The 23,002-nt window shown below is 41.0% G+C and overlaps 1 non-coding gene across 1 annotated transcript; it reads left to right on the top strand.

The window, feature by feature from the left end:
* Positions 1-18,926: 18,926 nt before the first annotated feature.
* TRNAE-CUC lies at positions 18,927-18,999 on the top strand. The gene has a single exon. It is a non-coding gene; the product is annotated as a tRNA-Glu (tRNA).
* The last annotated feature ends 4,003 nt before the right edge of the window (positions 19,000-23,002 follow it).

Here is a 23,002-nt window from a genome sequence, read left to right as displayed (position 1 = left end):
CAGGTAGAGGGGCAGTAACAGAGGGAGACAGCAATGCTGCATGCAGAGGAAGCTCACCCCTAGTTCCATCAAAGTTCTCAGCAAGAGGAGGCTACACATTGCTGGGTGGAAAAAGTGATCATGGAAAAGGCCAGGACTGACTGCCTACAGTGGGGGTCGGGGTGTATAGAAACTGAGTTGAGGGGAGCATCAGAGAATGTGAGGGCTGAAAGAGACTCCAGGGTCATCTAGCATGTTCTTTGTTGACTCCCAGTACCCAGACAGTTTCTGGCACATAATAGGGGTTCAGGTGGCATTTAATGAATAACTGAGATAATCTGGTCCAATATCTTTCTTTAACTGAGCCAGAGAAGCAAGGCCCAGAATGGAAAAGAAAGTTTCTCAAGGACACACAATGAGTTAGTATCAGAACCCAGACTAGAGCTCAGAGTTCCTGAATCCTAAACCACTGTTCTTTCTATTGGGCATAGGGGTGTATGTGTGTGTGCTTAGTCATTAGGTCATGTCCAGCTCTTTGCAACCCCATGGACTGTGGCCCTCCAGGCTTCTCTGTCCATGGGATTTCCCAGATAAGAATACTGGAGTGGGTTGCCATTTCCTTCTCCAGGGGATCTTCCTAACCTAGGGATCAAACCCATGTCTCCTGCTTGACAGGTGGATTCTTTACCACTGAGCCATCTGGGAAGCCCAAGCATAGAGGAGAGTAGCGACTTTCTCCTCCTTCTCTATGCTGAGGAAGAAAGGGGATTCAATCAACCTGCTCAGAGAGCTTGACATGTGACTCTAAAGTTGAGTCATCATAAGACACAGAGTTTGACACACATTTGAGGAATATAAAAAGGAGAGACTGATGAACTTGGAGGACAAAGAGAGAGGTGGTTACTGCCAGCAGCTGACTGTTCTCTCACTGGCCATGGGGCAAAGACACGTGTATCCTGGGGACTGGTATGGATATAGAAGAGAGCTGACCTGGATCATCTTAAAAGTGACGTGCCCTCAAAGCATGGAGGGCACTGTGCCTCCAACAAAGAGGATGATGGACTGCTAGAAGCTCAGGAGCTAAGCTGGAGGAGAGGCCTTGATTTGTCAAGGGAAGTGCAGGTAGAGCTCTGGGGGAGGATGTCCAAAGGACGTGCTAAAGCCTTCTGAGCAGAACTGGTTTTAGATATCTGATCTGCTCCAGAGAGCAGTATCATATCAAAGTTGGTGCTCTGTGTTCCTCATCTTCTCTCTTCCTTGGAGGCAGAGATGATATTCCTTGAAACTAATGAAGCTTATATTTCAGAACCTCTCACTTGCACGGGGCCCCCTTAGGCCCATAAATTTTATATTTAATTTTTATTCTTTTTCCTCAAGAGTGTATTAGTTCTCTAAAGATGTGTAACACATTACCACAAACTTAGCAACTTAAAGCAACACAAACTTATTATCTCCCTACCATATGCTGGAAGTCTGGTATAGCATGTGTGACTCAAATCTCTACTCAGGGTCCCAGGCTGAACAAGGTATTAATTAGGTCTGAGGCTCAGAGGCCTCCTTGAAACTCACTGGTTTGGGGCAGAATTGTGTTCATTATGGTTGTAGGACTGAGATCTTTATTTCTCTGCTGGCTAACAGCTGGGGATCCCTGTCGGCTCCTATAGTCTGCTCCCAATACTTTGCCATGTGGCCACTTATTATGAACTGAAAGTTTTGTGTTCCCCCCTCCCCAGATTCATACGTTGAAGCCCTAAATCCAAATGTGAATGTATTTGGAAATGGGACCTTTGGAAGTTAAAATTAAAATTAACTGAGTTACCCAACAGGATCAGTGTCCTTATAAGAAGAGACCTCAGAGCAGGCTCTGTGTGCTGTGTGAGCACCTAGAGAGAAAGGGGCCGTCTACAAGCCACGAGGAGTGCTCTTACCAAAAAGTGACCATGTTGGCACCCTAATCTCAGACTCCAGCCTTCAGACCTGTGATAAAATAAATCTGTTGTTTAAGCCAGTCATTCTGTGGTATTTTGTTACGGCAGCCTGAGCTAATACATTGCATGCCCCTCTCCCACCCTCAAATCACAACACCTATGTTTGCTTTCTTCTAGACCAGACAGAGCGCATCTCTCTCTCTGACTTTATCTTCTTTTTAACACCTAATAAGAATTGGAGAAATTTCATTACCTGAGAACCAAAAAATACCTACACATCAAGCAGCAAGGAAAGATCTATTTGGTAACTTAATTTTAGAGAAACTGGTGGGGAAAATAAGTATTCTACTTGAGACAGTATGAGTCCAGCTTGTTCAACAAATTAGTTGCACTTATAAAAGAGGAAGCATAAATACAGTAAAACAAATACACAGCACAACAACATGAGCACATAATGGTTCTGAAAGTGGCCCAAGTGGAGAAATTCCTAGACTGGACCATGAGGGATTAGATTGTAGTCCTGATTCTTTCACTGACCACTTAAGTTGCAGTGTGGAATGTAGTTGCAGTATGGAATATACAACAACAAACAACCCACAGAGAAGAATGGACAAATGATAGTAATACAGACAGACAATCCATAGAAGAGGAAGTGCAAATGGAAAATAAAAGTAAGAAAAGACGGTCAAATCCACTCTTTGTCAGGGAAGTGCACATTTAAAAAAAAAGAATAAAGTTTTTCAACAGTATGTCTAACAAAAAATAAAATAAAATATTGAAAATACCCAGCCCTTGTTAAAGAGTAAGGAAATGGTACCACATTACTGGTAAAGATATTAGTTCAGTTCAGTTCAGTTCAGTCGCTCAGTTGTGTCCGACTCTTTGCGACCCCGTGAATCACAGCATGCCAGGCCTCCCTGTCCATCACCAACTCCCGGAGTTCACTCAGACTCACGTCCATCGAGTCAGTGACGCCATCCAGCCATCTTATCCTCGGTCGTCCCCTTCTCCTCCTGCCCCCAATCCCTCCCAGCATCAGAGTCTTTTCCAATGAGTCAACTCTTCGCATGAGGTGGCCAATTGTACTATAATCTGTTTGGAAAATCTTCTGGAGGAATCTATTTAAATTTAAAATGTATATACCCTTTGGTCCAGAAACCTGTTATAAGACTGAATACCATTGGAGTAAAAATATCAGTACCTAAATATATATGTAAGAATATTTATAAGTACATTGCTTATAGTGGCAAACAAAACAAAACTAGAAATAACCTGAATGTCCAACAGGAAAGAAATAATTGAATACATTTTTATGTACTTATATTACATTATGGAGTATAATCTAGCTATTAAAAACATGAATTAAATCTATATGTATTAACCAGGAGGAATGAGCACTATATATTAAGTGAAAAAGCAAGTTGCACAGTAATGTATATTGCATGTCCCTATTGTTCTTAAGGAAAAAAAGGGAAAATGAATCTCCTTTTTTATACTTCGTTATTTGTACCAGCAAAAAGAAAGATGTGCAAAGTTACACAACACAGTGTTAATGTTGGGGTGAAAGATGGTATTAAGGGAGTGGTAAAGGCATTAAAAGGAAGAAAGGGGGAAATTATTAATGTGCTTTATATGTTAATTTTTCCTTTTGTTTGACTTACCATCAAGTATATGTATCACTCTAGTTTTCTTTTTTTTTTAAGTATGTTTAAAAATTAAAAGAAAAAAGAGTAAAAGCGTAGGTTTGGCAGTTCAAAAAACCCATATTTGACCTCTCTTTCACTACTTGGGTAACCATGAATGACTGAAACCTCTCTGAGCCTCTGTCTTCTCATCTGTTAAGGTGGGTATGATACCTAGCTCCTAGGGTTGTTGTGAGGATCAAAAGAGATCATGTATTTAAATGCTGAGCACATAGCAGGTATTTTAATAAACAGTAGTTATTATTAGCCACACTCAAGATTGGGGCGGGGATTGGATTCACTTATGGATTGGATTGACTTATAGTCATGTATGGATGTGAGAGTTGGACTATAAAGAAAGCGGAGCATTGAAGAATTGATGCTTTTGAACTGTGGTGTTGGAGAAGACTCTTGAGAGTCCCTTGGACTGCAAGGAGATCCAACCAGTCCATCCTAAAGGAGATCAGTCCTGGGTGTTCATTGGAAGGACTGATGTTGAAGCTGAAACTCCAATATTTTGGCCACCTCACAAGAAGATTTGATTCATTGGAAAAGACCCTGATGCTGGGAGGGATTGGGGACAGGAGGAGAAGGGGATGACAGAGGATGAGATGGTTGGATGGCATCACTGACTCAATGAACATGAATTTGAGTAAACTCTGGAAGTTGGTGATGGACAGGGAGGCCTGGCGTGCTGCAGTCCATGGGGTCCCAGAGTCAGACACGACTGAGCTACTGAACTGAACTGAATAGGAACTCTGAGCAGGTTAATGATTTGGCAGCTTTCAGCAGTTTCACCCTTCAAGAAAACAAAATTCACACTAATCATGTTAGTAGAATTTCAATATAGAGACTGTAAGGTAGTCTGGGCAGAGGCAGAAAAGAGGGGAAGATGACCTCAATGGAGGTGAGTGAGTGAAGTCGCTCAGTAGCCTACCAGGTTCCTCTGTCCATGGGATTTTTCAGGCAATAGTACTGGAGTGGATTGCCATTTCCTTCTTCAGAGGATCTTTCCGACCCAGGGATCGAACCTAGGTCTCCCACATTGTAGAAAGATGCTTTACCATCTGAGTCACCAGGGAAGGTAGGTTACCTTTATTTAGGCAAGGAGGGGTGACTGTCGGCCTAACGACCAGGCTGAGTGCAAGAGGGATCAGGGAAGCTTCATATTTAAAGGGAGGTTTGTGGAAGCGATCAGGGAAACTTTAGTCAGGTGGGATGTTTTGGTTGAGATGGCATTTGTAGTTGAACAGGGAGTGGGAGGTTTTGGGCAGGGGGTGATAAGTCCCAGGTAGATGTAACCGGCCTGGACCATCAGGGCGGGACTTAAAGTTCGGTTTTGTTTTCCCTGAAATTAGATGATTCAGCAAGGGCCTTTGAGACCGTTGTTTTCTTTTCTAGGCCCAAGAACTCCTTCAGAGACTTCGTTAAATTGGGAGTTGGAAGACTGTAAGTAGAGAAAAAGGCGAGAAAAGAGGATGACTGGGACTTCCCTGGTGGCCCAGTGGTTAAGAATCTGACTTCTAATGCAGGGGACACAGGTTCAATCCCTGGTAGGTGAACTAAAATTCCCCACATACTGTGGAGCTACTGAGACCACTCACCACAACTACTGAGCCCGTGCTCTGCAACGAGAAGTCACCATGATGAGCAGCCCGCGCACCTCAACTAGAGAAAGCCTGTGTACAGCAGCAAAGACTCAGCACAGCCAAAACAAAGAAGTAAATAAATAAAATAATGACTGCATTAGCAGTTACCTCCCCAGGCATGGGCAAACACAGAGAAGTCATCAATCAAGAAGTTTAGACATGTTCTGAGAGAGCACCTTCCCCAACAACCCTCAAATCTGGAAACTGGCACCAACTGCTGCTTTCAAGGTCAATGACCTTTGCCAGGGAGACACTGACAGGAACAAGAAACAGAACAAAAGGAACAAGTCCCATCCCCTTCCTGCAGTGTTCCAGTCTCCCTCCAGTGCCCCTTGCAGGGACTGCTTCATAGAGGACCACGCTGGCAAAGGAGAAATGGGGTTTGCAGACTCGCTGCCCATCTCAGGGTTTGGAAGGGTAGATTGGCAGCTAAGAGATTGCCACAATTTCTTCAAACCAGCTTTCTTTAACTATTGTTCTACAATTAGACAAGAGGAAGGGCAGAAAGGAGGACTGGAGGAGGTAGGCTAATCCTCACCTTTATTGTCCAGAGCAATCCAGCTGTGAGTCAAATTTGCTTACTCCATTCCACAAAACAAAAGCCCTTTGTTGGTCCAATTTAGACTCCTCAGGAAGCTGTTGAGTGAGCACTCATTGTTATTCATCCTTATCTTAAATTAATCAAAAGTGTCTTTACAAGGGCTGGATTCGCTGTCCTAGAAGGGCTCTCGTATACAGACACAAATTTTCCTACCTTGTTCAATTTCTTGTAGTGCGTTGGTATCCAGAGATGTTTGTACAATGGGTGTATGCTCAGTTGCTCCAGCGTGTCTGACTCTTTGGACTGTAACCTGCCAGGCTCCTCTGTTCATGAGATTCTCCAGGCAAGAATACTGGACTGGCTTGCCATGCCCTCCTCCAGGGGATCTTCTGGACCCAGAGATTGAACCTGCAGCTCCTGTGTCTTCAGCATCTTCTGTGTCTTCAGCATCTTTACTGCTGAGCCACCAGGGAAGCCCACCCAGAGATATTTGGGCTCCCCTTACAAGCCAGAGTCTTATAAACTGGAGCAGCTGCCTACACCTTCCTCTAGGTCAGATCACCAGCAAGTCACTTCATCTCTTTGGGTCCTCAATTTCCTCTTTTAAAATAAGAATTTTAGGCTCCATATTCCTAAAATTCCTCACAATTCCAGCACTGTATAATTTTGCCCATCTACGAACAAAATGAAACATGGCTCTTCTTTTTTAAAGAATAATAAACTAAAAATGGGGTTTCAAGAATGTTAGATGACTCAGGTGAAGCTTAGGGTTTATTACTGCTATTACATTTACATTAAAACTGCACCTTGACATGAAAGAGTTTGATACTTTCGCTGAATCTAGGTATCAAATGTCAGTTAGATTTATTAAGGGCCAACATGGGTCAAGTTCTACAGTGGAGATCCAGAAGAAAGATAAAATATCACTTTAACTCCTGATGAAGCCATAAGTGTAAGAATAATTAACTAATAATGAAACAGAGGGAAGGGGGCTGTGTGCAACCTTTGCAAGAATGACATAAACTGAGGACTCAACATGAACTTGTTAGAACCAAATGGATCCAAGATGGCAGACAGGTCAACTTCCACTAGACTTTGAGCCTCAGTATATGCTCACTGTAGCACATCACCAAGCTGTGACACATCCACAGGTGCCATGACAGTTCCAAGACCAACCATCAAACACCAAAAAGTGGGCAGTGGCCCATTTCCTGGAAATCTCTGTCCATCCCCCTAGTAGTTGGAACAATCCTCCCACTCATTAGCCTGTGAAATTACCCAGCCCATAAAAGCTGCCCACATCACGTTTCAGGGCCCTGTCGCCTTCTCAGATGGGCCACACTCTGTCTACAGAGTGTGCTTCTCTCTAAATAAAGTGACTTCTTTGTCTCTCATTGCATTCTTTCTGCGATGAGACATCAAAAACCTGAGCTTCATTAAATTCTGAAACAAGGAGTGTGATCTCAGTTGGAAGACTGTGGGTTTTGGCTGGGTTCAAGCCCCAAGCTCATGGGTTCAAGCCCCAATCTGAGGTGCATGGTTTCAATAAGATAACAAAGCAAAAGGTCAATACTCGAGTAATGTACCAAATTTTGTTATGGAATGAAATTGGTTTGGTGCATTGAACTGCTTTGCTGGTTAGTGATACAAGAGTAGGGCGGTTTCTCAAAGCAAATAAGCTGAGTTTTTTTGGATTTTATTGTTGTTGTCCAGCTGCTAAGTCATGTCCAACTCTTTGTGACCGTGTGGACTGCAGCATGCTAGGCTCCTCTGTCCTCCACAATCTCTGAGAATTTGCTCAAATCCATGTCCATTGAGTCTGTGATGTTATCTCACCATCTCATCCTCTACCATCCTCTTCTTTTGCCTTCAAACTTTCCCAGCATCAGGGTCTTTTCCAATGAGTCATCTCTTTGCATCAGGTGGTCAAGGTATTGGAGCTTCAACTTCAGCAACAGTCTTTTCAATAAATATTCAGAGTTGATTTCCTTTATTATTGGCTGGTTTGATCTCCTTGTACTCCAAGGGAATCTCAAGAGTCTTCTCCGGCACCACAATTTGAAAACATCAATTTTTGGTGTTCAACCTTCTTTATGGTCCAACTCTCACATCCATACATGACTACTGGAAAAACCATAGCTTTGATAATATGGACGTTTCTCGGCAAATTGATGTCTCTGCTTTTTAATACGCTCTCTAGGTTGGTCGTAGCTTTTCTTCCAAGAAGCAAGCATCTTTTAATTTCATGGCTGCAGTCATCACTCGCAGTGATTTTGGAGCCCAAGAAAATAAAATCTGTCACTGCTTTCATATCTACCTCATTTATTTAAAAAGAGGGAGAAAAACCTCTGGTGGCTCAAAAAGACATTAATCATGGTAGAGGCAATAAAGAAAAATTTAAAAATTAAAACTGATCTACAAAATAAAATTTTGGATGGAGTTTTATTAGGTACTTCTGTAATATATCAGTTGGGTGATCAGACTGAAAGAGTGGCTTAATCCTCCCATTCCAATTCTGTACTTGTTCTGCTTTTCTTTACTTATGCCACTGGCCCAGCCTAAAGGCCCTTTTCATGGCTTGTTTGAATATTTCTCATCTTCTGTCATCCTCCAGGATCTACACAGTTTAGCTCAGCTCCTATCTGAAACTTTTCCAGGGTGTAAAACATTGGCTTACAGTCATCTGTCCTCTCTACTAAATGGACAGGGCTGAATTGAATAATATCTGACTGTATCCCATCTCCTATCATCCACAATTATAATCTCTCACAAGAACATCTGCTTCTGAAGATATCAGGTCCTAATCTTTGAAAACTGTGTTACCTTACGTGGAAACATGGCCTTTGCACAAATATGTAAAGACCTTGTTACAGGAAGATTATCTTGGATTATTAAGGTGGGGCCTAAATGCAATCACACAACACCTTCTTAGAAGGAGAAAGAAGGAGATCTGATGACTTGCAGTTTAGGAGGAGGCAATATGACTATGGAGGCAGAGACTGGAGGGATGTGGTTGTAGGCAAGTTCTGATAGCCATCAGAAGCTAGAAGAGGCAAGGAATGGAGGGAGGCATGACCCTGCACTGTCACCTTGATTTTGGCCCAGTTAAAATGATTTTGGGCTTTTAGACTCCACAACTATGAGGGAATAAATTCTGATATTTTTAAAATAATTATATATATAAATTATATATATATATAATTTTATATAAATAAAATAATTATTTTATTATAATAAGCCATTAAGTTTGTCGTAGTTTTTCACAGCAGCAATAGGAAATTAATATGACCTCACTGAGATTTAACCATCCGAACTAGTAGGGTACTGAACTCTCTGCTGAACCATGGCATTTAGAGCTGGTCCTTCTCACATGAAGACATCAGAATTATGGGATAGAAGAGAACTAAAGCTTCTGTAATTCTTGCTGTTGCTGGTTGGGTTCTTCAGAAGCAGATGCTCAGATGGAGTCTAGTGTGCTGGATTTTTTTAGGGTGAACACCTGTGAAGAGAAGGGAGGTTTCTTTTTTTTAATATTTATTTGGTTGCACTGGGTCTTAGTTGCAGCATGTGGAATCTTTAGTTGTGGCATGCAGGCTCTTACTTGTGGCATGTGGGATCTTAGTTCCCTGATCAGGGATAGAACCTGGGCCCCCTGCCTTGGGAGTGCAGAATCTTAGCCACTGGACCACAAGTGGTCCCAAGAGGAGAGGATTAACATAGACCAGCAGCAAAATTGTAAATGTATTTTGTGCCCTGTCCATGTGAATATGAACTGTTTCTGATATTCTTCTCTGATTTAAATAGGAAAAAAAAATTCATTTTGCAAGTCAGCTACTGCATATCATGTACCTGAGGCCCTGTTAGTCTGTCCCAACAAAGAAATCACAATTTGCTCATTCACAGTTGTAACTACTGCTTGGTTGAGTTTGCTATGGTGTGCTATCATCCTCTAGGATCTATCTAGCATACTATTTAGTAACTATAAATGAAGGTACTACTTGGTTAAATTTATGAAGCCTACTGTTATCCTCCAGGATTGCATTATTTATGATGAATTAGATGGAATATGATGTGGACCATCTCCCTTGCATCACTTAGATCTTTAAAACTGTCACTAATTTCCAGCCTCCTGCCTAGGGTATGATATTGTTTCTGATTTATGACTGGATAGGAGGTAGTTTCAGAGACTTCTTTTTGGTCCTTCCTTCTATGACAGCTCTTATCACACAGGCCAAAGACTCAATGTAAGGTTGTATCAGCTACCAAATATGTCAGCTTCAGTCACACACTTGAATAATGGGAAAAATTATCATTGAGTATGGCGGCAAGCCTAGTAGACCCACGGAAAAAAGAACCAGCTATTATTGGGTCTCCATTCTCAGAGAGGAGCCATGATAATGCTTTGGATCTCTGGGTATAAATGTCAACTTGGACCCTATAATCAACTCTCTCCAAAATATTTTGGTGTTTTCATTTTCACAGTAGGGGTAGGACGGCGAGGGAAATCATTACTGTGTGTACCCGCCAGAATGTTACAGGGTTTTTCCTTCTGGGGACATAGCCTCTTCTTCATTCAATGTATTCTGGTCCAAGTGGCTCAGGATGATCAAATTTTAACTGGGGCCAGAACTTTCAAAGACTCTTTCAAAGAGCTTAAAGTGTACCCACCTGGTTTCTAGTCACCTCTATAATCTAGTGGTTAGGTACTGCCACCTGGTTTCTATTCTTTTTGTGGTTTAACATGCTCATTTCTGTTCACTGTGCCTAGTTCAGTAACAGTTTCTCCTACCACTAGTCCTAGTGTTCGGAGGAGAGCCACCACTGAATTTTTCAGTCATGGTGGTACCCCTCTTAGCAGCACATTCATTGTAGCCTTGGTAAATGGTGTAAAGTTCCTCTGGAGCATAGTTATCTGTGAATCTTCTGGCCTTCCAGGGGGTATCCACTTCCTAGAACCTTTTCATTCTTCCACCAACTGCATTGGCACTTGTGACTTAAAAAAATTTTTTTTTAATTTTTGATCCCTGGTCAGGGACTAAGATCCTCCCATGTGGGATCTAACCTGTGCCACCTGTAGTAGAAGCATGGAGTCTTAACCACTGGACCACCGGGAAAGTCCCTACTTGTGACATTTTTACTTTTACTTAGTGAGAGCTATCAATTTTCCTAAGCTTCTAGGAACCATCGTTAGAGGAAGTTTGCTTATCTACTAAATCAAACTCTCCTCCGTCTGGTTTTAGGTTTTGGTTCCCTAGATCAAGCCTCCTCAGAATCCAGACTCATGTACGTGTGGCTCATGCTAATAAATGAAGGCTAGGCCCTGTAGTTCCTTTGCAGTTCCTTTGGTGAATAATCCTTTTCTTCCTTTAATAGGCTCAGCACATCTCCAGCTGGATTTGCTATGACTTTACCCCCAGTGTAGGCCTAGCGTGAAAGTGTTAGTCGCTCAGTTGTGTCCGACTCTTAGAAATCCCATGGAATGAAGCCCGCCAGGCTCCTTTGTCCATGGAATTCTCCAGGCAAGAATACTGGAGTGGGTTGCCAAGCCTTCTCTAGGAGGTCTTCCAGATCCAGGAATCAAACCTGGATCCTTTGCATTGCAGCCAGATTCTTGACAATCTGAGCCCCCAGGGACTAAGGCCTAGTAGCCAGGGGTATAGGTGGGGACAGTACCTGAGAAGGCACACTTTTTTCTTAAGGGTCTGAGTTCTCTGCTTTACTTTCAAGCAAGAAGTGTGTGCTACCTCTTAAAAGAAGAAGAGGGATCCTGCTGCATGCTCAGAGGATTTAGAGGAGTCTGGAAGATCAAAATACACCCAGATGTCCGGTCCTAAGTGTCAGAGTCCCATTAACCTTGATATAACCTGCCTTGGTTAGTCATTTACCTTCTCTGGCACTTACTTGCCTACTCTATTAAGACCCCATACAGGTCTTCAGCCTTCTCTGCCCTCCTTCTGCAGGAAATGAGAACCTCCTTGTTAGCTTTCACACTTGGCTTTCATTGCTTGTTAGTCACCTGCAGCTTTGTTTTTTATTATTTTATTTTTCTAGAATATGCATGGATTTTTTCCCAATAATCACTCAATCCCGTTATCCTTATAGTTACTATTTCTCCTGTATTTCTCAAATGCTATGACATCATACTGAGGACTTCCCCAGTGGTCCAGTGGTTAAGACTTCACCTTCCAATGCAGGGCATTCAGGTTCCATCTCTGGTCAGGGAATCAAGTTTCCACATGCTGCATGATGAGTCCAAAAAGAAAAAAAAATGAAGATATGTCACCAGTTAGTCTAGTGCACTCCTCTCCATGGGTATATCACCCTAATTTGTCACCAGTAAGAACTGAACCACTACCTTTCCTGCCCCACCCTTTGCCAGTGATGCGATCCTCATTGCCAATGAGGTGGTTAGTGATCTAGTTTTAAAATCTCATCTTACCACCTGCTTTTTTGGACTGCCAGTTTCCACAGGTTAGTCCTCCAGGTGCTGATGCTGGTATCTGTAGAAGGAAGGCCTGCAGAAAATTTATTCAGGATCCATATCTGTGGAAAGGAGGGAAAGGAAGAAAAACTGGGCAGAGGGAAAAGCTTACATGCCAGGCAGGTCTGACAAAGCTTCAGCCAACCATGGGATCTCTGGAACATTTCTAACCCAAAAGAATTGCCCCAGGGTGGGCCAAAGTGGCCAAAACTTTATACCCCTGTTTCACTCCTTCACTGAGAATCAGGTGCCCCTGCAAGACAAGACCTTGGGTAAGGTAAATCTCTAGAAAGCTGAGGCAAAACCTGAGTAAACTGACAGAAGCTGTCTTACAGCAGCATTCCTAGGATTTGGGGGCAACAAATCCTCCTTGAAGTGAGATCTGGGGCAGCCTATCTATAACATTAAATTAGGTTACAGGGCAATTGATTCCCGATGGCACTGATGAAGAGAGTAAATCAATCAGCCAGCAATTAACGGAGCCAAACATCTTGATGTGATATCAGTGAGGAAGACAGCTTAACAGAGAAATCAAGGAAAAAAGACAGAGAGCCCTGATAAAACCACTGTTAACCCAGAGTGACACAGCACATATTGAAAGCTGTGTCATCTGAGAAGTGACATCAGAGGCTTCACATTATGGAGGAAACAGACTTCACTAAATTAGTGCAGCCAAACCCTTAAGTGAATGAATAAGCAAACATCAACAAAAGCCTCAGAGAGGAGAGAAGGGAATTAGGATCCAAAGTGGCTGCAATATATTACCTAAAATGTCCAGTTTTCAACAAAAATTACGAGACATACAAAGAAACAAGCAAGTGTGGCCCATACGCTGTTTTGTTTTAAAAGCAGGCAACAGAGACTGCCTATGTGGAGATTGATGTCAGATTGAACAAAGATTTCAAAGCAGCCATTATGATTCATACATTCAATGGTCAGCATTCAAAGTTCAAAGAACTCAAAGAAACATGTTTAAAGCAAAGGCAGATAAACTGACAATGTCTCATCAAATTGAAAATGTTAACAAAGAGATAGAAATTATTAAGAAGGAACCAAATGGAAATTCTGGAGTTGAGAATTAGAAATAAGTAAAATTAAAAATTCAATAGAGTGGCTCAACAGTAGATTTGTTTTTTTTTTTTTTTCAACAGTAGATTTGAATTGGCAGAAGAATCAGTAAACTTAAAGATAAATTGATAGAGATTATGCAAATTAAAGAACAGAGAGAAAGAAGAATAAGGAAAAATGAACAGACCTTATGAGACGCTATTAAGGACACCAACATACGTGTACAAGAAATACCAGATAAGATGAAAGAGAGAAAGAAGCAGAAAAAATATTTGAAGATACTTGGCTGAAAACATCCCAAATTTGATGAAAACCACGCCTACCAAGCAGGAGATGTGAGTTCAGTCCCTGGGTTGGGAAGATGCCCTGGAAAAGGAAGTGGCAACCCACTTCAGTATCTTGTCTGGGAAATCCCATGGACAGAGAAGCCTGGTGGGCTACAGTCCAAGGGGATCGCAAAAGACACAACTTAGCAACTAAACAAAAACAACAACACATCCAAGTAGTTTAATGAAGTTCAAGTAGGATAAAAACAAAGAGATGCACAATCAAATATATTACAGAAAAAAATGCTGAAAGACAAGAAAATTTTGAAAGCAGAAAACACAAGCAACTTGTACAAGAAAGCCCCAGTAAAATTAACAATTGATTCCTTGTAAGAAATAGTGGAAGCCAGAAGGCAGTGGGAAGATATATTCAAAGTGCTGAAAGTAAAAAATTGCATCCAGCAAAGCTTTCAAAAATGAAAGCGAAAAAAACACTCCCAGATCAATAAAAGCTGAGAGAATTTTTTTTTTTTGCTAGCAGACCCACTTTGCAGGAAATGCTAAAGGAATTCTTCAGCCTGAAAGCAACACACCCAAGATGGTAATTGAAATCCACATGAAAAAACGGAGGCTGGTAAGGGTAATTATATTATCTTTATAATTATAAAAGATGAACAAATACCTTATTTCTTCTCTTTTATTCTATTAACTGATTTTAAAAGCAACTGTATAAAGCAATATGTACACTTTTTGAAAATGACATTAAAAGCTAAAACAACAACATTAAGGAAAAAAAAAACAACAACACACAGAATAGAGGCACACAATGCTTCCTTTCCCTCTTGTGAGTCTCCAAGTACTATTCTTAATTATATTTGTTTTTATTTTTCTTCATATATCTTTAAATGGGTCCTGACTCTGTAAGGGCAGGAAGTGTCATTTAGCATAGTTCAGTGAGTACTTCAATAAATAATTGTTGATAGTGAAGATAGTCTGAATCTACCACAGCAGGGAAAGAACATTTTGAATAGGAGAGTGGTTACATGTGGACTCAGGAAAGTTAGCCAACCTCTATTGTAATCACCTGTGGAATCTAGACAGGAGGTACCCTGGAGCCAGCTTGGATTCCATCAATGTTATTGGATTATTATTATTTTTTAATCCCACAAGCTAAGAAATCTTTCTATCCTGATAACAATCTGTCTGCTTTAGTTCCTGATAAAATTCTCTGTGAAGTCCAGACAAGAACAATGGCACTGGCCCTAGGCCTCTGGGGGTATTTAACAGCCGGGGCCATGATTTCTTGGTGGTGTCAGCAACTACCCACTTATCTGCAGCAACCAGCACAAGCACAGGACCATGTAGGCAGGCTCCTGATGTGAATGAGTGAATAAAACATCAAAGAGAGAGAATTCAAGGCCAGAAACAGAATCTTCAGGAGAAACTTTTATAACAGAAATACTTTAGCCTACACCAGAGGACATCAGAAGATTTAATAATAATCATCTTCAGGTTTTTATAGCCTGGGATCAGTGGTGCTGGTAACTGTGTAACCAGTCTAAGAAAAAAAAGAAAGCCATTGCTGATTTCAATGGTATAAGTCCTCCTGCAATGGCCAATTTCAATTTACTAACATGCACACCATAGCTTTGAGAGCAAGTTCATTTTTCCAGCACCATAAAGTATTTCAACACTGGGGCACACCTGTGCAATCATTTTATTTTTCTTTTCTTAGTCTATACTTCCCCAAACTCTCTCACTACTTTGCACTTTGCGTTCCATGATCTCTTTAGCATCTAGCCTTTTCCCAGTGCTCAACTTCCCATGTCCTTTAAGGCTCATTTCAGGAATCACCTCCTTTGAAAGAAGACATGTTTTCAGAGTTCCCTGATGGTCCAGTGGCTAAAACTCCATGCTTCTAATGCAAGGATCCTGGGTTCGATCTCTGGTCAGGGAAGTAACGAGATCCCACATGCTGCCGCTAAAAGTTTCAGGGTGCTGCAACTAAGACCCAGCTCAGCCAAATAAACAAGTGTTAAAAAGAAAAAGAGAAAAAGCCATGGTTTGACCATCTCAGCTGGATTTGGTGCCTCTCTGCATCCCCACAGTCCCCTGCTCTTCCCTGAGTCACTGCACTCATCACATCTCTATTGCTTCGTCTGTTTGCCTCTGTTTCCTGACCCTCCTCCATACCCACCATGTAGTCCTTATGGGAGCTGCCTATTACACTATACCTTCCCTGTCCAGGGGGCAGGTGTACAACCGAAGTTAGATGAATCTGAGTCTGGCCATAGGAGTTTTTGAACTGGAACTACAGAATCAAGACTGTAAATTATGAGATGGGGATTTAAGCCATCAGGGCAGAGGCTAATCTGAAAAAAGAAGTTCTAAATGCAAAATAAACAGAAATGGATGGACAGATATGTGATAAATTAAATATAGCAAATGTTAACCACTGTAAAATTTAAGTGGTAGTATATATATATACAAATTTTTCAACTTTTCTGTATATTGAATTTTTAATAACAAACTATTGAAAGAGGGGGTGAGAAATAGACAAGGGTCACAGAGTGAGAGAATTCTGGGGAGATTCCACACTCTGGGTTCAGCTGTCTGAAGGGCGTGCCTGATTTCTTGCTCTGCTCATCATGATTACCTAGAAAATTTTTTCCCCTTTTTGCTATGCTAGGTCAAATTGGAATTCTGTCACTTGCAATCAAGAAGGTCCTGGCTAAAAGAATGTATAATGTAGTAGAATGCAACTTTTTTCATGCCTACCTTCTCTGTTAAACTTTAAACTCTGAGAGGGGCCTTTCCTGGTGGTCCAGTGGTTAAGAATCTGCCTGACAATACAGGAGACACAAGTTCGAGCTGTGGTTCGGGAAAATTACACATGCTGTGGGGCACTAAGTCCTCATGCTGCAACTACTGAGCCTGTGTGAGCAACTAGTGAAGCTCCTGTGCCCTAGAGTCCCTGCTCTGCAACAAGAGATGCCACCACAGCGAGAAGCCCACACACCCCAGTGAAGAGTAGCCTCCACTTGCGGCAACTAGAGAAAGCCCAAGAGCAGCAACGAAGACCCAGCTCAGGCAAAAACAAATAAATAAACTTTAAAAAATAAAATTTAAACTCTGAGCGGGCAGGGATCCTGCATTATCTATCTATCTATCTATCTAGTCATTCCATGTTCTCCAAAAACAGGCAATTTAACAGAGTGGTAAAAAGCATGGGTTTAGCAGTCAGACAGGCCTAAATGTATATTATAATCTAGCTCTGCCATCTTACTGTGGGATTGTATACAGCTACTTAACTTAAATCTTTCTCATACTCGGTTTCCTCATCTGTAAAACGGAGATGATTTGCTGAATAGAATGTGAGAATAAAATAGGTAATGTATGGAGAGCATTCAGCCAAATGTCTAGCCTGCAAAAAGTGCTTGATAAATGTTAGCAATACTTACTGTTATCAGGCGATTCATATGACCTCACATTCTCTTATTCTCTGTCCTCAGTTTTTTTAATTATTACATTTTCTCTGTTCTAAATTGCCACTGGTTATAAACCACATTATAGATTTAATAGCAACTCATCATAAAAATAAGGAAATAATAACACATAAAATATATGGTAAGGCAGGATAGTTTGATGGTTTAAAATGTGAGTGCTAGAGACAGATTACCTCTATTTTAATGATCTTCGATAAATTACTTAACTTTCCTTCATTCAGAAACTGTAACTGTTCAATAAATGTTAATATTCTTATTAATATACTCATTGATCATAACAGTGGTTTTTCAAATTTTCAAGACAGAAGAATGGCTAGAGTTCAAAGGCACTATATGGAGAGGCAAGAACTCCGGATATCTGTCGATTTTCTTACTTGTGTCTTTCAGCTGAGTAACGCCCAGCACACTGAATCATTACTACCAGGGAAACGCCCAAGACCAGGGAAGGGATCACTGTAACAGACTCGAGGTGACAATGACCAGTACTGCCCAACAATAGTGTCTCTTCCCACCAGCCAGACTAGGAAAACTTATGCTTAATGCGACATTGGGTGGAGCAATCAGGAAGGTCTTGGCTCAGTAGTGCCATAAAGAGGCAGGAAAATGTCACTTTTCAATGAGAAGAATATCAACCCATTGAAATGGATCCAGAACTGACACAGATGTTTGAATTAACAGAGCAGAACATTAAAACGGTTGTTATAACTGTATTCCATATGTTCAGAAAGTAAAGGCATGGAAGACATAAAAAGACACAAATATAAACTTTAGAGGTAAAAACCTCAAATGTCACTGATGATAAATACAGTGGATGGAATTAACAATAGATTCAATATAGCAGAAGAAAACATTAGTGAATTTAAAGGCTGCTGCTGCTAAGTCACTTCAGTCGTGTCTGACTCTGTGCGACCCCATAGACATCAGCCCACCAGGCTCCTCCGTCCCTGGGATCCTCCAGACAAGAACACTGGAGTGGGTTGCCATTTCCTTCTCCAATGCATGAAAGTGAAAAGTCAAAGTGAAGTCGCTCAGTCGTGTCCGACCCTCAGCGACCCCATGGACTGCAGCCCTCCAGGCTCCTCCGTCCATAGGATTTTCCAGGCAAGAGTACTGGTGTGGGGTGCCATTGCCTTCTCTGGAATTTAAAGGCATGGAAATATAAACTATACAAATGAAATAGAAATAAAAGTGAGTTAAGAATAGTAAAAAGAACATGAGTTAGCTGTGGGACAACTTCGGTCTAAAATACATGTAATTGCAGTCCACAAAGACCAGAACAAAGAGGAAGGCAGAAAAAATATTTGAAAAAATAACTGCTGAATTTTCTTCAGATTTGAAACACAATGCTCAGTGTATGTCAAGCTGAAGAGACATGAAGAAAACAAGGCACATCGCAGTTTAATTGTTCAAAATCAGTGATAAAGAGAAAATACTGAAAGCAGCTAGAGGAAAAGGCAAGTTACATGCAAAAGAGTAAAGATAAGGGTTACAACAGTTTTCTTATTGGAAACAATTCAGGTGAGACTATAGTGCAGCAAGATCTTTAAAGTACTAAAAAAAAATGTGAACGTAGCATTCCATATCCAGTGAAAACATCATTTAAAAAAATCAAAATAAAGAAGTTTTCAGACATAAAAAAACTGGAAGAATTCATCGCCAGGTGACAAACACTGAAAGAAATGCTAAAGGAGTTTTTTTAGCAGGAAGGAAATACCTGATGAAAACATGAATCTTACACAAAGGAATGAAAAGCACAAGAAAGGGTATCTGCATGGGACATATATGAGTTATCATTATTTGTATCTCTTTAAAAGAAAATAGGGACCTCCCTGGTGGTCTAGTGGCTAAGACTCTGCACTCTCAATGCAGAGGGTCCAGATTCCATCCCTGGTCAGGGAACTAGACCCACATGCCTCAACTAAAGATCCTCCATGCCACAGCTAAGACTCGGTGCAACCAAATAAATAAATAGAATAAAAATAAATATTAAAGAAACTTAACCATTTAACAAAAAGAACAAAGTAATGTAGAGTTTATAACATATGTAAAAGTAAAATGCATGAGAGCAATTGCACAAAGGGCAGAAGGGAAATGAAAATACACTATTTTACAATTCCTATATTGCACTAGAAAAACCTTGGTGCATCTTCTGTGTCGGAGAAAACCTAGTCCTCACAGTGTTTCTCTTCTGTGTCTTTCCTTGACTATTCACACAGACCACTTCTGGTCACTAAATGTGCGGAGGCTTTCCACCACATCAACAAGCAATTCTCAAACATCAAGAGAGTCCCACAAGACTGCTCCTTGCCCCTCATACACACGTCAGATGCCAATCAAAAGTCCAGATCACCACCTGGGCTTCTGACCAGCTGGCTATAAATCAGAGGGTTCCTTGAGAAGGTTCAGTTAATTTGCTAGAGCTGCTCACGGAACTCAGGGAAACACTGACTTACATTGAAGTATATGGTAAAGGAAACAGGTGAACACCAAGATGGAGACAATGCACAGGGTGAGGCATATGGGAAGGGGCACGGAGGTCTATGCCCTCTCTGGGTGCACCATTCTCCCAGAACATACCTGGAAGTTCTCTGGACCCCATACTTTTGAGATTTTGTGGAGGCTTCATCACAAAGGCATGATTGATCATCAACTCCATTTTCAGCCCTTCCCTCTTTTCAAGAGGATGGGGCTGAAAATTCCAAGCTTCCAATTATGGCTTGGTCTTTCTGGCCACCAGCCCTCATCCAGGAGCCTAACCAGAGTCACCTCAATGGAACAAAAGACACTCCCATCACCCAGGAAATTACAGGAGTTTCACAAACTCTGTGTCAGGAAAGATGGTCAAAGACCAAAATTAGAACAAGAGATGACCCTAGTGTTCTTATCACTTAGGAAGTTACAAAGATTCTAGGAGTTCTGTATCAGGAACTAGGGGCAGAGACCAACATATAGCTTCTATTATCTCACACAGACTATATGTGAAATGGTAAAATATTGACTGTAAAAAATCTAAAGATTTATAGTCTAAATCCTAAAGCACACAGTTAAAGCCTATTAGCTAACAAAGGAGATAAAATGGAATTATTTTTAAAAATGTAATTAGACCAAAAGAAGGCAAAAGAAGAGCAAAGAAGATGTGCAAAAGGGAAAAAATACAGATAGATACTCTACTTGCTGTGCTGTGCTGTGCTGAGTCGCTCAGTTGTGTTCGACTCTATGCAACGCTATGGACTGTAGCCCGCCAGGCTCCTCTGTCCATGGGGATTCTCCAGGCAAGAATATTGGAGTGGGTTGCCATGTGCTCCTCTAGGGGAGCTTTCCAACCCAAGGGTCAAACCCAGGTCTCCCACATTGCAGGCTAATTCTTTGTTGTCTGAGCCACCAGGGAAGCCCAAGAATACTGGAATGGGTAGCCTATCCCTTCTCCAGGGAATCTTCCTGATCCAGGAATTGAACCAGGGTCTCCTGAATTTCAGGTGGATTCTTTACTAGCTGAGCTACCAGGGAAGCCCAGATACTCTACACAGATAAGTAAGTAGAATACTTAGAGCAAAGACTAATATAAGTACCAAAGAGGATCATTTCATAACGATAAAGGCATTAGTCCATCTAGAGCAGTAGTCCCCAACCTTTTTGGTTCCAGGGACTGGTTTCGTGGAAGACAACTTTTCCATGGTCAGAGGAGGCGGAGGGGAGGGGATGGTTTCAGGATGATTCAAGCACGTTACATTTATTGTACACTTTATTTCTATTATTATTACATCAACTCCATCTCAGATCATCAGGCATTAGATACATTGGGCACCCCTGATCTAAAGGACATAACAATCCTAAATTTAATTAAGGCAACATAATAAAAAAGTTTTTAAATATAAAGCAAAAACTGATATGCCTGCAAAAACAAATCCACAATTGTAATTAGATTTCACTTTCTCTCTCTAAATAACAGAAAAAAAGAATAGGCAGAAGATGATCCAGAATATAGATATAAACAATAATATTAAACACTTAATTGATATGTATAGTATACTCCATCCCAAATAGTGGAATATCCATTCAGTTCAAGTTCATATGGAACATTTCCTAAGACTGATTGCATATGGGATTGTCAAACAAGCCTCAATAAACTTAAAACTATACTGAGATCATACAAAGCATGCCGTCTGAATGCAATACAATTAAACTGAAAGTCAATAATAGAAAGATCTCTGGAAAATCTCCCAAGTATTTGAAAACCAAATAATATGCTTCTGTATAACACATGGATCAAAAGAGACGTCAAAAGAGAAATTAGAAATTATTTTGAACTGAAAGGAAATGAAAATACAAAATATCAAGATTTGCGGGGTAGCAGTAAAGCACTAAAGCAGTACTTAGGGAGAACTGTACAGCATTGGATACATATATTTAATATATATAATGTATGTAATATATATATTCAGTTCAGCTCAGTTCAGTCGCTCAGTCGTGTCCGACTCTTTGCGACCCCATGAATCGCAGCACGCCAGGCCTCCCTGTCCATCACCATCTCCCGGAGTTCACTCAGACTCACGTCCATCGAGTCAGTGATGCCATCCAGCCATCTCATCCTCGGTCGTCCCCTTCTCCTCCTGCCCTCAATCCCTCCCAGCAAGAGTCTTTTCCAATATGTGTGTGTGTGTGTGTGTGTGTGTATATATATATATATATATATATACAAGAAAAAGAAGAAAGGTCTCAAAAGAATTATGCCCTTTTCCATCTAAAACCAAGAAAAGGAAAGGCAAATTAAACCCAAAGGAAGGGAAAAAAATTAAGAGCAGAAATCAATGATGTCGAGAAGAGAAAAACAGAGGTGAACAAAATCAAAAGAAAGTTCTTTGAGATCAATAAAATCAATAAACCTCTAGATACATCGATGAGGAAAAAAGAAAGATGACAAAATTATCAAGAACGAGACCTGTGACATTCTTACAGATTCTACAGTTATTGAAAGGACAATAAAAGAATATTATGAATAACTTTGTATCAATATATTTGACAACTTGAATGAAGTGGACAATTTCCTTGAAGGCACAAACTGCCAAGGTTCAGTCAAGAATAAATAGACATTGAAAATGCAAACTAATCTATAGTTTCAGAGAGCAGACTAAGAATTGCCCGGGAAAGCATAAAGGTGTCAGAGGAAGGGATTGCCAAGCGGCATGAGGAAATTTGGGGAGGTGATGGAAATGTTCGTTATTGTGATGATGATCTCAAAACACATATGTCATGCGTCAAACTTACCAAATTATAAACTTAAAGTATGTGTAGTTTGCCTGAGTGGGTGCTAAGTTTCTTCAGTTGTGTTAGACTCTATGGGACCCTATGGACCGTAGCCCACAAGTCTCCTCCGTCCATGGGATTCTCCAGGCAAGAATACTGGAGTGGGTTGCTGTGCCCTCCTCCAGAGGATCTTCCCTACCCAGGGATGGAATCTGCCTCTCTTACATCTCCTACATTGGCAGGCAAGTTCTTTACCACTAATACCACCTGGGAAGCCCACGTGTAGTTTATCGTTTGTCAATTACATCTCGATAAATGTTAAAGAATAAAAAGTGAAATGAATCAATTCTTCATGCCATATACTGTGGAAGATCCCTCTTTCACATTTTCAAGGGTTTGAGAAGGTGTCTTACCTTCTTCTCCATCAGTCCTGGTTGCACTGGGCTGTTTTAGCAGCTCTACTGTGTCCTGCTTCTGACCATTGCCTTTGGTCCTTGCTGTTCTACACCTGATGCCCTTTGCCCCATGCTGGACACCAACACCCCTCTTCCTGTCCTTTTTTCTCCCAAAATGGTATTAACACATGGCTATTACTAAAGAATTACAGGTGATGGGGAGCAATTACATCACAGACAAGAAAGAAATTGAATGTCAAATA

Source organism: Oryx dammah, unplaced genomic scaffold (assembly GCF_014754425.2).
Source record: "Oryx dammah isolate SB20612 unplaced genomic scaffold, SCBI_Odam_1.1 HiC_scaffold_17, whole genome shotgun sequence".
NCBI classification, from domain to species: domain Eukaryota; kingdom Metazoa; phylum Chordata; class Mammalia; order Artiodactyla; family Bovidae; genus Oryx; species Oryx dammah.
This window is presented reverse-complemented; position numbering and strand designations above follow the sequence as displayed.